The sequence below is a fragment of the Cydia splendana genome, chromosome Z, assembly GCF_910591565.1.
Source record: "Cydia splendana chromosome Z, ilCydSple1.2, whole genome shotgun sequence".
Classification (NCBI taxonomy): domain Eukaryota; kingdom Metazoa; phylum Arthropoda; class Insecta; order Lepidoptera; family Tortricidae; genus Cydia; species Cydia splendana.
The window spans coordinates 932952-946880 of NC_085987.1; the positions used below are offsets into that span (position 1 = coordinate 932952).

General features: G+C 37.2%; 1 protein-coding gene across 13 annotated transcripts in view; it reads left to right on the forward strand.

The window, feature by feature from the left end:
• Positions 1 to 13929, forward strand: part of LOC134804360 (innexin shaking-B-like) — a 75233-nt gene that overhangs the window by 52109 nt on the left and 9195 nt on the right. For 3 of the 13 annotated variants that reach the window (XM_063777388.1, XM_063777387.1, XM_063777386.1), the window contains exon 2: positions 2594 to 2646. The exons of the other annotated variants lie outside the window; for them this stretch is intronic. The gene's annotated coding sequence lies outside the window, so the exon portion shown is untranslated. The remainder of the gene's footprint in view (positions 1 to 2593; positions 2647 to 13929) is intronic. 13 annotated transcript variants of the gene reach the window in all.

Consider the following 13929-nt stretch of genomic DNA (forward strand, 5'->3'; position numbering starts at 1 on the left):
TGTTGTAATAAGTATGTAATATCGTCGCCAAGTAGGTAGGTAGCTTTGAGGCTAGGTCGATCTGTGTCAGATTGTTCCACAGACAAGACATCCTCCAGACTGAGCATAGTAGCTCTACCCCCTCTGCCACGCATACGGTAGTTGTTCTCCATTTTCCAGTCGAAAATGTCTTTGTGTGACGTCCGTGTCTTTGAACGAACCAATCACGGCACGGGACCTCGCTCACCTCGTCCCCCGCACCCCCGTATTTTTGGCAGCATCGGTTTCATGAAATAATTGCTCTAAACTCCGTCTAGAGGATTCCTAGTCTATGGATTGTTCCCTAATATTTATTTAGATTCAGCTGTACTGAAAAGTGTTAGTCAATTTTAAGTTTGAGTTACCAACATTTTGAGTTGCGATGACGAACAGTTATGAGTCAAGAAGACAGCAATAGATAGATACTAATACTAATATTGACTCACGGAAAGGAAACAGGAGATCCCGAGGAGAGGAGACCTAGGCCGGGCCGTGGCCCTCGTGTCAAAAGTTTAAATACCCCTACGTAGACGGTACAAGCGCAACCTATATTTATTAACATACCCGACAATTTGTAAAGTAGGCAATGGCAACGAACTACAAGCAAAAGTTGACTAACCCAAAAATTCCTCCTTTTATGAAACGTAAAAACGCGTCACGTCTGACAGGTACGCGTTACGCTAATAATAGTTTACTGGGGGACTAGTTTCGCCATTTTTTATTACGCACACGCGTAAACGTAGCGTTAATCAAAATGTAACGGATTCCATCAACAATGTGAACTATGTCGTGGATGTGGGTCAGTGGGATCGGGGCTGATAATAATGTCAGTTTTGAAATATTTTTTATTGCTTAAAGGATGACTCACGCAAGAATGGTCCAGGTCCGAGCCGAGGCGAGCGACACTCCGATTTCTATGATAGCTGATCGGTGATCACGTGATGTATAGAAAACGAAGTGTTGATTGCGTCGGGATTGAGTACATCAATCAATTTATATAAGAAAAATAATTTTGACAAAATTTACCATATTTATTAAACGATTATTTATCAATTGCGCGCATCGTACAGTCACCAGCAATAATATGTTACACAACGAAGGCCGCAAAAATATCTGACACGATCTTATTCGCAGTACAATAAGAACGCGTCACATATTTTTGCGGCCTTCATTGTGTAACATATTATTGCTGGTGACTGTACACCGGTGAACAGTCATAAGCCTCGTCAAATGGCAATTGTTTAACAGAAAACGCCCACTGAAACTTAAAATATATATGGAAATAATCACATAATTTTTTACCATTTTAATTTATATTTATATGGTTAAAGGTTCGAACCCTGGGGGCGTAGCCAAGATGACAATTGTTGATAGAAAACGCCAATCGGAACTTTCTTGTACGGAAATAGTCACGTGACTTGTTGTGCCATTTGTCAACCCGATTTTTTTTCTATTCGGTTGGCGTTTGTCGATGTACGATTGTCACCTTCGCTATGACTCTTAATATTTACCAATAGCTGCTATTCGGTGAACGTAATCGTCCCTAGTAACACGTGTTACTAGTTCTAGTAGTGTTACTACAAATATTACAGAACGTGTTTTACAATTTGTTTGGAACTATAGCCGGGTTTTATGAGGCGCGTTGGCATCGACCGTTATAATGCCTACTATCTATACATTGTTCTAAGTCAGATTATTAGTAGGTTTAGTTTACAAGTAGGTAGTAGTTTAAAACTATGGAAACGCTAATGATTGGCACGTTGATGGCAAGCACCCTGTTGACCACGCAAGGACGCTGTAAAGACGACTCTCTTATCTTCTGTCATCATTAGCCTTCAAACTTTTCAGGTGATCGTTTACAGTGGATGTTCAAAATTTTGTTGAATTGGCTCTAGTTTTAATAATTATTTTAGGTTGTGGCTTGCGACTCTGCCGCCATGCGAATGTTTTTCTACACCTCTGGTGTTGTCTCTCACTCACGATTTGACATTAAGTCAATGTTATATTGCCTCTTTTCTTCAAGCGAAGCGAATTCATTGTTGGTTGCGGTGGAGTGTGGTTGCAAAGTCTTTTTGTCAAAAGTCTATTCATTGTTTTTTTATTAAACCAGAATCAAGTTCTATTCTATCATTTACTTTTAAAAAATCAATCCATTCTCTGGACCTTAAAGCTTATTATTTTGAATCCATCTATTTTGATAAATGTCACAGGTTTTTGTACTGAAAGATGAAATTACCTATTCCGATGCATGCCTTTAGGTTTGCCTAAAGCAATTGACTTGTATGTATATGCTTGATACATCGCTAATTTAAAGTGTTTTAGTGTCGTTGTACTCAAGTAAAAACTAGCAAATATATTTATATAATGACCCTAAAAGTAAATAAAACAAATTCTGATACAAACAGATAGTATCTAATAGGTTTCCCTTCGAGTATCATGATGTCAGGGGTCAGTAATAGGTCCTCATTTTAAACTGGTGGTTAAACATTAAAATAGAGACGAATGTTGGATAAAGACTTGCAACCACGCCGACCGATATAAGAACGGTTCGCTAACGTAGTCCGTGGTATTCCAGATGTGCATGTGCCGGAGTCCGCAAGCCACCACCTGAATAATTAGTATAACTACGTAAGTACACATAACAATTTATTAAACAAATGTATAGGTGTTATAATAAATATAGTAAAATAGACGTGTATACCTACTGATGTAGAATTTGCTCTATTTTTCTTGTTGTAAACTGACAACAAGGTATTGAAAAAAATATTTGAGAGTGTAGTAAAAAATTTGGTGTCACGATATTACTTTCGGAATTAACAAATAACATCTTGATGCTCACTCTAGCATTCTAAAGTGTGCAAACTATACCAATTTTAGGTCGTGGTCATTAGTTTATATTTTGAATAAGGGCTTTAAATTCATAGTGAATGTTTTCACAGGCAAAAGATTTGGTGACTTAATATCCTTGCTGTAAATGTGCCATTTTCTTCGTTACAATTTGGTTACAATAAAATTTCCAGCTATACATTTCAAGTCTGATTCATGAAGTCATAAATGACCAGTCAGAAATATCTCAAAGCCAAAAGTAATAACAATTACGGCTCAAATTACTGTGACGCTTTAAATGCTTCTGCTAATGAACATCGAGAATTGTAACTAGGGTTTGCGTTTGATACTATTTGTATGGAAAATCTATCGAATCATCTACGTACTACACTAAATATTCGTATATTAAAATTCAAAAGGCGATTACCAATGTGTTAAGTCACATTAAATCTTAAAACAACATACTTAAACAATGCTGTGTCTACATCGCGTATAAAATCGCTGTCGTCTGAAACGACTGTATTAAGCTTCTTTTACAGTATTCGTGCATTCACACGATTCTTATCTGTTTTTCCGTATTACGACATTTTGCAGCACAACTAAAAAAACCTTGCTTTGCGCCTCGTTTTAGTCTTGAATTTAAATTGACATGTAAAAGAGAAAACGAAGCCAAATGGGTGGTATTTGAATGTTTTTTTATCAGTTTATTTTTTTAAACACCCGTAGACACGAGAATTAGGTCAGATCGTGTTGCAGTATCTTTTGGAATCTTAAATGAGTACCAGTATCTTCTTTTATTTTCTTAGCACCGTTTTGAAACGTGCATTGGTTACGCTGTGGAGCCAAGACGGTTCACATTTTGCTCATTACTTTGATAATTTGGACGAAATGTACTGCAACTACGCGTTTTGTTTTTTACTAGACATTGCATTGAAGTCTCAAATATGCAGCAGTGGCCCACGATAATCCGTAATAGAACACAATTTCATCCGGTTTGCCTATTTGTAAACAATTAAGCAAGGAATTCCGTTAGCGCTCAAAATAATGATAAGTCAGTGAATTACATATTTAACTCAGGGTTGCCTAACAAATATGTTTAACGCCGAGTCGCCGACTACATAAATTATAAGTCTACCTCAAAAAAAATGACTAAATTATACTGTCAAAAATGTCAATTTCTGATCCCTTTATTGAATCTCCCTGTAGTTGCTGGGAATGCTCAAAATGTGCTCTTCTATTAGTAATAATAATTTCATGAAGAATATAACTTTTCAAAAATATTTGTTTTGTTTGCCGTAATATATGTAACAGGAGTCAGTTTTTAAAAAACTGCGTAACACAATAGCGGCCTTAAAACTGTATAAAATAACAGTTTGTTAACTTCATTGTGGATGCTAAATAAATTTGCGAAAAAGCCAAGCATTTGTTAAGCTTACTGTACCTTTTTTACAAGCTGCTCTGAAATCCGGATTTCACCAGTTTTGAAAACAGAATGTTTTTAAAAGAACAACCGTGTTTTTGTAGTTAATGATAAATTAATAAACCGTCGGGTGACAAGCAAAAGTCACTAAGTACTACCCAAAAAATAAAGTAACAATGCACTTTATTACACTTGTAACACGGTTTATTGTCCAATAATTTCAATGGTGTTAGTTAGTGACTTTTGCTTGTCACCCGACGAAACGAGGGTACATAACTAATAAAGTGAGTTTTTTTCGCATGCATGTCTATTACTTTCCCGAATGTAAGTGAGTCGATATTTATTAAGACTTTATTTTCCACTTCAGAGTAATAATTTGTAATAGGTAATATCCATGCCAAACTACAAGCTTACAAACAAGGATTGAAGCCACGGAACGACAGACCGATAGGTATTCAAATTATAAAAATCTGCTTTTAATGTGATATTTTATAGTTGCGAACGCAATTAGAGTTAGTCAAGAGTTAGTGATATTAGTTAAAATCAGTCAGCTTATAGTCGTTACATTTTTAATGTCTTTTTTTATCTCCAATTCCCAATTTTTTATCCCCCTACCAAACTTTAAAAAAAAAATCCTCTGCCCATTAAGACGAACCAACCTGTTAATCTTAAGGCGCCGAAACACCGGTTAAAGAGCAAGCGAGCAAATTGGGTCACCGGCCCCGCATTCAGATGTGATGCTAAACACTCGATATTAGCAACACGATGGTTTTATTTTCGTGACTTTTAGGGCGTTACACGAAAACTTAAAAAACAATGTCATTCAATGTTACCTAGTTCGAAATGATTTTATCTTCCTAGCGGGCGTTACAATAAGGCGTTTATCCAATAAACATGTATGTGTTAATTAATGATGTAAAAAACATTTAAATTGTCCATTGGGTCACAATTCGGATGTGATGCTAATAATACGAAATGAATATAATAGTTCGATATTAATACGAAATGTTTTTTTATTTCTTGTCGGGTTTTTTTTGAGAGATTGCACAAAATAGACAATGTCTCGCCACGCCGAGAATACCTTTAGTTCGTTTTCAACTTTTCACAAAACGGATTCAGCTGATGTTTTTTTCATATATTGGTTCCTTTTGTGCAACCTCATTAAAAAGGTTCTAAGGCCAATCCAACTTACATTGTGACATACCTTCTAAAATATTCGGTACGTCGTTTTTGTGTCTTTTTAAATATAAGTAAGTATTACTCACACTGACTAGATAAAAAAAATGATTTTTATAAAGTGGCATTAGCTCCCCTATGAAATAATTAATTCCGTCTTAGCAATCAGTCTCATTTTCGTGATATTTTAAAAGCGGAATCGTCCCAAAGGAACCCCACTCTACAGCCACATTAGCATCCTAAGTATTTGCATAGATTCCACTTGAATTCAGCCACCTCGTAAACAACGCTGCTGCCAAAATTAGCCGAACAAACTCTTAACATAAGGTCCTAAGTCCCATAGACAACTACACACATTTTACCCTTTTTGTGGGGGTGTAGGATAGCGGGAGCCAGTGGACATTTGTGCGACAATGAACAGCCCCATTTTTAAAAGTTAGGGTTTTAATGCAGCTTTTTTATCTGTGGAAATCTTGATGTTTTTCGGTTTTGGATTTAAATTTGATCATGATGGGTTTTTTGTAAAGAACCTCCCATTGCTCTGAATATGGGTCACTTATGTTAAATAAGCTTTATATTTAATCAATAAAATCGGCTAAGTATTTTTAAAACTAGACTTTAAACCTATATATCTCAAGATTTGAGACTTCTTTAAGCAACAATTAAATATTTTAAGAGGAGAAAAAAATCTACATTGGTATTATTTACAAAGTTAAACAGATTTTGCAAAGATACTCCAAAATAAAACCCGGAATGGAGTTTCCGTAAGGCGCGAGTAGGGTCCAACCTGAAATAAGCGGCAGATTCCTGCAGCCGACCTGTCTCCACACGTATTGGCTCGCCTTTCCTGTGGGATAAGACAGTGAAGCCGAGAGGGTAATGCAGAGTGCTGGGCATCCCTGAATTTCCTCAATTCCGTTCCAGGTAGTGTAATGTCTTACAGTTCTTACATGGCTCTTACACCATAAATCGTCTGCAATAGACACAAAGGCCAATGCGGTTACTTTCGGTATAGATTCGGGCTATTTTTAACCGACTTCAAAAAAGGAGAAGGTAATCAATTCGACCGTATTTTGTTTTGTATGTATGTAACCTCATAACTCCGTCATTGGTGAACCGATTTGGAAAATTATTTTTATGTTTGAAAGTATGTTGGTCCCGTTTTTATCGAATCCCAGTTCTGATGAAGGGATCCAGGAATCCAGGGAACTCCTCGAATCTTGTAGGAGGCATACATTTAGCCATTTTTGAATTTCATCAATAAAGATAAGTAGTTTGCCTTTTGTGTCTTTAACGTATCTTTCACCTTTTAATAAAGTTTTTATTACATTAAGTAGCCTAGTGCACTAGGCTCTAGGGTGCAATACCTAGGTCTAGTAATTTTTGAGAGCTGAATAACCTAATCTAGTATTTCCCCCTTAGCCCTGATTAACACTTGGTTACGGTTTACGAGTGCGCGTGGCCATACATAATGAGTCAGCCATCTTTGTTAGGCTGTGTACACATCGTTGAGCGAATTAGGCCTCCTTCAGACTGTTAGGCTAACTTTGCACCAAAGACAAAGAGTGAGGTGTCACAATAACGTCATATTTTTATAGTTATTTGACACATATGGTACCGTAAAATGTGCCACTGCCACATTTTACCCCATAAAATTACCCAGTGGGGAATATTTTTTAAGTAGGCATATACTTTGTCATTACCAAGTGTGCAGAGGTAGTATCTGACTCTGACTATAGACGTAGAGATCATAACACGTCTTGTAAACTTTGCCGTAGTCGCTTAAAAAACACTTTAAATGCCAGGTATTCTTAGGTCTAATATAATGGGTACTTAAATTTACATACCTACAGGTCTTAGGGGCCTTTAATCAGTCCTCAAAAATTCTTACATCAGCGTTATCCTGGGAGCTAGAAGGACTTATGTTTTCATAGTTCCATGCCATCATAGTACTTGTTGCTAGAGGATTATGACCTAGAATCACTTGATCTAGGAATAGTCAGACACAATCGAGTTCACAACATCTTTGACAAGCAATTGTCTGTGAACTCGACCGTAGGTACCTACATTCATTGTGGTACATCACATTCACTATGAACTCATATTAGACTCCGTACAAAAATATTTTTTCACTAGGTAGGTACCTACTATGGGATCACTCGGTCTTGCGAATCGTTTCAATGCGTTTTTCTCTAAGACCGTTTGGCGTAGATACATTTTTGGGGGAAATTTTAGGGGCTGAGAGGGATAAACTGAATTTATTTTTCATATGTTAGAACCGTGGGGGGTTCCACGATACACCAAAATTTTGAGTCAATGGACTGATTTTGAGTTCGTTTTGTGTGCATTCGTTTCGTTCGTTCGATAAACATTTGCATTAAAAGTTACAAGTTTTATAAAAAAAATATACTAAAGTAAAAAAGTGTTACCTACTTACGTACTTCCACACTTCTGTTAAAGTTCGTACAGAGTTAATTTAGACGGACTGTTTCTCTTCTTCAAAAAAGGTTCTCAGTTCATCGGAACTGTTTTATAATTTGCGTATGATCCAAATATTTTCGCATGTCCGTTTCTGGATTCGAACCCGCTAACCGCTAACCCGTCGACTGCCGGATGCACGCGTCTTAACGGATCAATAAACTGTTAATACCGCGATCGAGCCGCCGTTCCCGGAACAAACTTTATTAGCGGCGGGTTGCGGGAACAGACCGCGCGCTGCGATTAAACGCCGCGTTTATTTTCGCAGGTCGTATATTATATAGAATGATATGATATAACTATACATAGGTTATACTCGTACATAAGAAACAAAAAAACGACTTCAATCTTTATTTGGCTATCTATTACGAATTAATCTATTTTCGTTGATTAATTATTTCTCTGTTAGAAACCTTTGTTACACTCGTTGTTGAACATAAGCTGGTCTCTTTCTCGTTCGATTTGCGGGGGCTCATTAGCACGTACACATATTTCACTAGTTTAGGAGCGACTAAAGAGCAATTGTACATTTGCACAATATAAGCGCTTCAATTTTGGAACGTTTATGGGGTTATAATATCATTGGTCATATACATACTAGTGTCAGCGCTTCAAAACTAAGGCGTAACAAATTTAGTTATACATTTTATTTAGTGTTTAGTGTGTAGGGAATATGGAGCTAATTTGGCTTTCCTTTTCTTTATAAGTATAGCTAAAGTACTCAACTCGGATTAATTAAATAAGGCAATCCGGTGGAAATTGTGTTTCATCGCCACTCCACCCCTGCCACCTACTTGATCTGTGCCATAAAGTCTTTGTTACTTAGTGGTTTTAGTCATGGGTCTCGTAATTTAAAAGAAATCGCGTATGCAACTATATGTTCTTCAATATGTAAGTACTAGTTCTCATCTCCCTTAACCAATGGTTTTATGAAAGTTACGGTTTATATCATCAATGTTGTTATTCGAGGTATGCAATACAGAGTTCCTGTCAAACAAGAATTTGCTGGGTTTTAAAAATCGCGCGTTTTATAACATTTTTGCCGCGTTTTTAAAACCGCGCGTTTTATCTCACCTACAAAGTAGCTAAATGCAGCCGTTCGTTGCACCCAGATATTAATGATCGAGTGCGAATGCAAGATTTATCGGACACATCCTTTATCTGCAGATGGATCTGCCGACTTATCTCCGGCCGGATCGCGTCCGCTTGACCGATGGGGAGCAATGCACTGGTTCGTGTCTGCTGTCTCTTTTTATATGTTTTTATGTTTATGTAAGTGCTGCGATTCGTTCATGAACATGGCCTGATTTTCCGGGGGCAAAAACTAGTGCTAGTGATTAATTAAATATGTCCCTTATTATCGACATCGACTTACTCAGGTATACTCGTATTAAATCAAACTAAATCAAACCATACAAAGTGACAAACAAGTGAGTCTAAACCGTAAAATTATTCAATGTTAGTATGTCTCACAACAGTTTAAATTCGATTATGATTCCTTTGTCAAGTTTGTCATAAAAATTAACATATAGGTAAATAATTGGTTAACTACTTTCATACATTTTATGGGAGAATCGCATAAGTCGGCACGGGTTACAGCTACAGGAATGAGCTGAAATTTATTTTCCGAGTGTTTTGAGGTAATACAAACCTATTTAGGGTGTACGCGTTATTAATTTCTCAAAATCGTAAAATAAGTCCCTAACATACCTAGTACCTAGGTACATACTTTAGGAATGCGCTCTCTCAGGCCAGCCAGGAGCATAATTCACAGTCAATCAGATAAGCGGCATTGTGGGCCCCAATTTCGCCGGCACCCTGGGGACGCGCTCTAATCCTACTAGTGCTCATGTATTATGGGTATGTAGGCATTGACGTATTTTTGGCGCGATGCTGTGGGGCGTCCGCTTTGCGATTATCGCAGAATAGGTTTATGTTTATAATCCAGTGAAATTGTAGAATTTTGTAACGTGGCTCTTCTGCATCAAATCCGGTAGTTCTGATTTTTTGCAGACTTATTTATGATGTTGGCCCAATTAATAATCCAAGTTTGTGACCTTGAGCGCCGAACGCAACTTTGTCAAAAATCGAAAAACCTGCGAAAATTTCGGTTTTTATTTAGTTTTGGGCGATTCTAACCCTAAAGGACTAGTTTTTGATAGTACCTTCCTTAGACGTTTTTAAAGAAGACTAAATTTGCTACAATACGAGATTAGAACTGTCTCTGTAGATTGAATAGTTTCCGAGATAAAGGCTTTCAAAATTAGGATTTTTTTGAAATTGAGCTCGTAAGCTAAGTGAGTGCAGTGAGTATGCATTTTTGACTCAGGCGATGCCGCGTGGCACGATTGTTCCTAAGATCAAACAAAGCTGATTTGGTGCGGTAGCTACGAGATCGTACCATGCATACCCCCCACAAAGGGAGGGGAAAGGTCGGATCCCCAGGTCCGATCTTTGCTATATTTCTTCCTACTTTTAGGAGCTAGGGCACGTTATATATCATTTTCATATAATTTAGGGATGAAAACATTGTATTCATACTTTTAAAACGCCAGGTTAAGTGTTTATTGAAAGATTTTTAACTTTTGACTTTGTCCATAATTACATTTCTATGGAAATGGTCACTCAATCCGTTTCATATTTTTAGAAAAAGAGCTAAGAGCAGGGAGAAATATAGCTTAGATTGGACCTTTCCCCTCCCTTTTTGGGGGGTAGGCACGGTACGATATCGTGGCTACCGCGCCAAATCAGCTTTGTTTGACCTTAGGAACAATCGTGCCAAGCGGCATCGCCTGAGTCAAAAGTGCATACTGTATACTCACTGCACTCATTTAGCTTACGAACTCAATTTAAAAAAAATCTAAATTTTGAAAGCCTTTATCTCGGTATTTATTCAATCTACAGATATAGTTCTTATCTCGTATTGTAGCAAATTTAGTCTTCTTTAAAAACGTCTAAGGAAGGTACTATCAAAAACTAGTCCCTTAGGGTTAGAATCGCCCAAAACTAAACAAAAACCGAAATTTTCGCAGAGTTTTCGATTTTTGACAAAGTTGCGTTCGGCGCTCGAGGTCACCCACTTGCATTATTCATTGGACCAACATCATAAACAGTGTTGGCCAAAAGTTAATGCGAATTGAAAATGTTGGCCATTAACCATTATAAATTGAACCTTAAACCGTAACGGACCATTACAGTTTACGATTCAATTTATAATGGTTAATGGCCAGCATTTTCAATTTGCATTAACTTTCGGCCAACACTGATCATAAATAAGTCTGCAAAAAATCGGAACTACCGGATTTGACGCAAACGCTAAATGTATAATTTTACTGTATTATTAGGTATATGTGGGAGACAATTTGCTTCATGAAAGCAGAAATGCTTTGATTATTAAAATAGTTTATTACTCAGGAAATAAAATGTTTCGCCTCTCCTCGCTTAGTCTAACTCTTCTCAGACACTGACAATAGGGTAGTGTAAATAGTTAGTTTGTAAAGATGTTTGTGAACTCGGCATACTTTTTCGAATTTAGGATGTGATTGATATTAATAATTAAAATCGGACAAGTCCGAGTTGGACTCGCCCACCGAGGGTTCCTTACTTTTTTAGTATTTATTATTATAGCGGCAACAGAAATATATCATCTGTGAAAATTTCGACTGTCTAGCTATCGCGGTTCATGAGATACAGCCTGGTGACAGACAGACGGACAGTGGAGTCTTAGTAATAGTCTTCCGTTTTTGGTACGGAACCCTAAAAAGAGATCCTCAAGGTCTGCAATACCGTACTTGCATATGGTTGGTTTAGATCCATGCATCTACGGGTTAAAACATCGCCCTCGCAGTTCAGTCGTATGAAATAGAAGCACAACGGTATTCCTTAGACCTCATTCTTCTGTGCGGCGTATCTTCACGCTCGGCCGGCTGCACAGATAGACCTGTTGACGCTGAGCCTGCGTTTCTCGCTCGTAAAAATACCAAGAATAGCCTACATTTGGCCTGAGCACGGGGTAGATAGTACAGGGTGGTACATACGAGCAAATATTGGAACGAGAATGTAGAGCCAATTCCGCTATTTCAAGAGGCTTGGAGAAAATAGAGGCTAAATGCCGATCGCGAAATCACGAAAGTCGCCCCGAGAAATCACATCATGAGACCAACACTTTATAACTCAGTATCAGTAGTAAAGGAATCAAACAGCGACACAATATTCTACAAAAAAAACTAAAATCGTTAAGTACTCGTACTTATAGAACAAGCATGTTACTCGATTGGCGAATTTATATTATCCATTAGTAAATGACATTATTTTAACATCGGAATCACATCACATCAAACACAATCGTACACTTACTTTCTGATTCGGTTAAGTTGTGTTCTAATGTATGGGAAGACAAACAAATTATAGCCAGCCTTTTATGAATGTAGTATGATACCTTTGGGTATGGTGCTTTACCCACGCTAGCGTCCCCTTCTCTCCCCCTGCCGCAACCCCCCCTTTTTGCATGAAATATGTCCCGGTTGACGGTTTTTATTAATTTTTGAGAAAAGTATTAGAATTAGGAATAAAGTGTCAAGATAAGAAATAATCCTTAATAAATTCTAAACAAAAAAGGTTATATAGTGGAAACAGTTATGGATCGCTGCCATATATGACCCAAATTTTTTTTATTAAGCTATGAGCTTCATCACATATGATCTTTGAGTAATTCTAAGCATTTCTAGCCTGGGAGGCAATAAGAAGCGTGCGTCTAGTCGGGGAGGGCAGGGTACAAAGATGGCCGCCACCCGTCATCATTCAAAAAAATCTGTTCTGGTCCCGGTGGCTACTAGGGCAAGTTTGGTATCATTTTCGTATAAACTGAAGACGTAGAATTCATTGCTGATATTTGTTTTTTTCATTTTCATAGTAATTTTGCTAGAAAAACGTAAAAAGATGAAAATTTAGGATGGAGATTTTTGCTTTGAGAGCTAATAATTTTTGTATAGTGGCCAAAACTATCATACAAAATTCGTCACATTTTATTCGTCATCATAAAATCTAGCAAAGCAAGCATACCTACGTAGATACTCGTACTCGACCATTTTGTAAGATAAACGCCGCCTAGCGAGAGTCCAACTACCCGCGCTGCGGTCATTTAATAATTTTTTCAGCATCTTTTTGCAGCAGGATAGTACTAAAAGTGTATATGTTTAGAATCTGCATGAATTGCGCTTTATTATAGTATTTTTTGTATGATATTTTTGGCCATTATACAAAAATTATTAGCTCTCAAAGCAAAAATCTCCATCCTAAATTTTCATCTTTATACGTTTTTCTTGTAAAATTACTATGAAACGGAAAAAAACAAATATCAGCAATGAATTCTACGTCTTCGGTTTATACGAAAATGATACCAAACTTGCCCTAGTAGCCACCAGGACCAGAACAGATTGTTTTGAATGATGACGGGTGGTGGCCATCTTTGTACCCCCCCTCCCCTTATTGCCTCCCAGGCTTGAAATGCTTAGAATTACTCAAAGATCATATGTGATGAAGCTCATAGCCTTATAATTTTTATTGGGTCAACTTCATAACTGCTTCCACTAATATGCAACTTTTTGGTAAGACTCACCATATTCATGTATTAACTTGTTGAAGTTCAATATAACATAGTACGTGATAGTACTGAAAGAAATCTTATACAGAGAATAAGCTTGCAAGGTTATTCTCCGTGTAGGATTTCTTTCAGTACTATTACGTACTATGTTATATTGAACTTCAACAAGTTTTTCAACGGTTAAATTTTGTCGAAGTTCATCTAGCCATAACATGAATATGGTGCGTCATATCAAAAAAAAAAATATAGCCTTTTTTGTTAAGAATTTAATAGGGATTATTTCTTTCATTGACACTTTTTTCCTATATTGTATACTTTCCCCAAAAAATTCAAAAAACTGTGAACTGGGACATATTTCATGCTAAAAGGGGGGGTTGCGGCAGGGGGTGGGAAGGGGACGCTAGCGTGC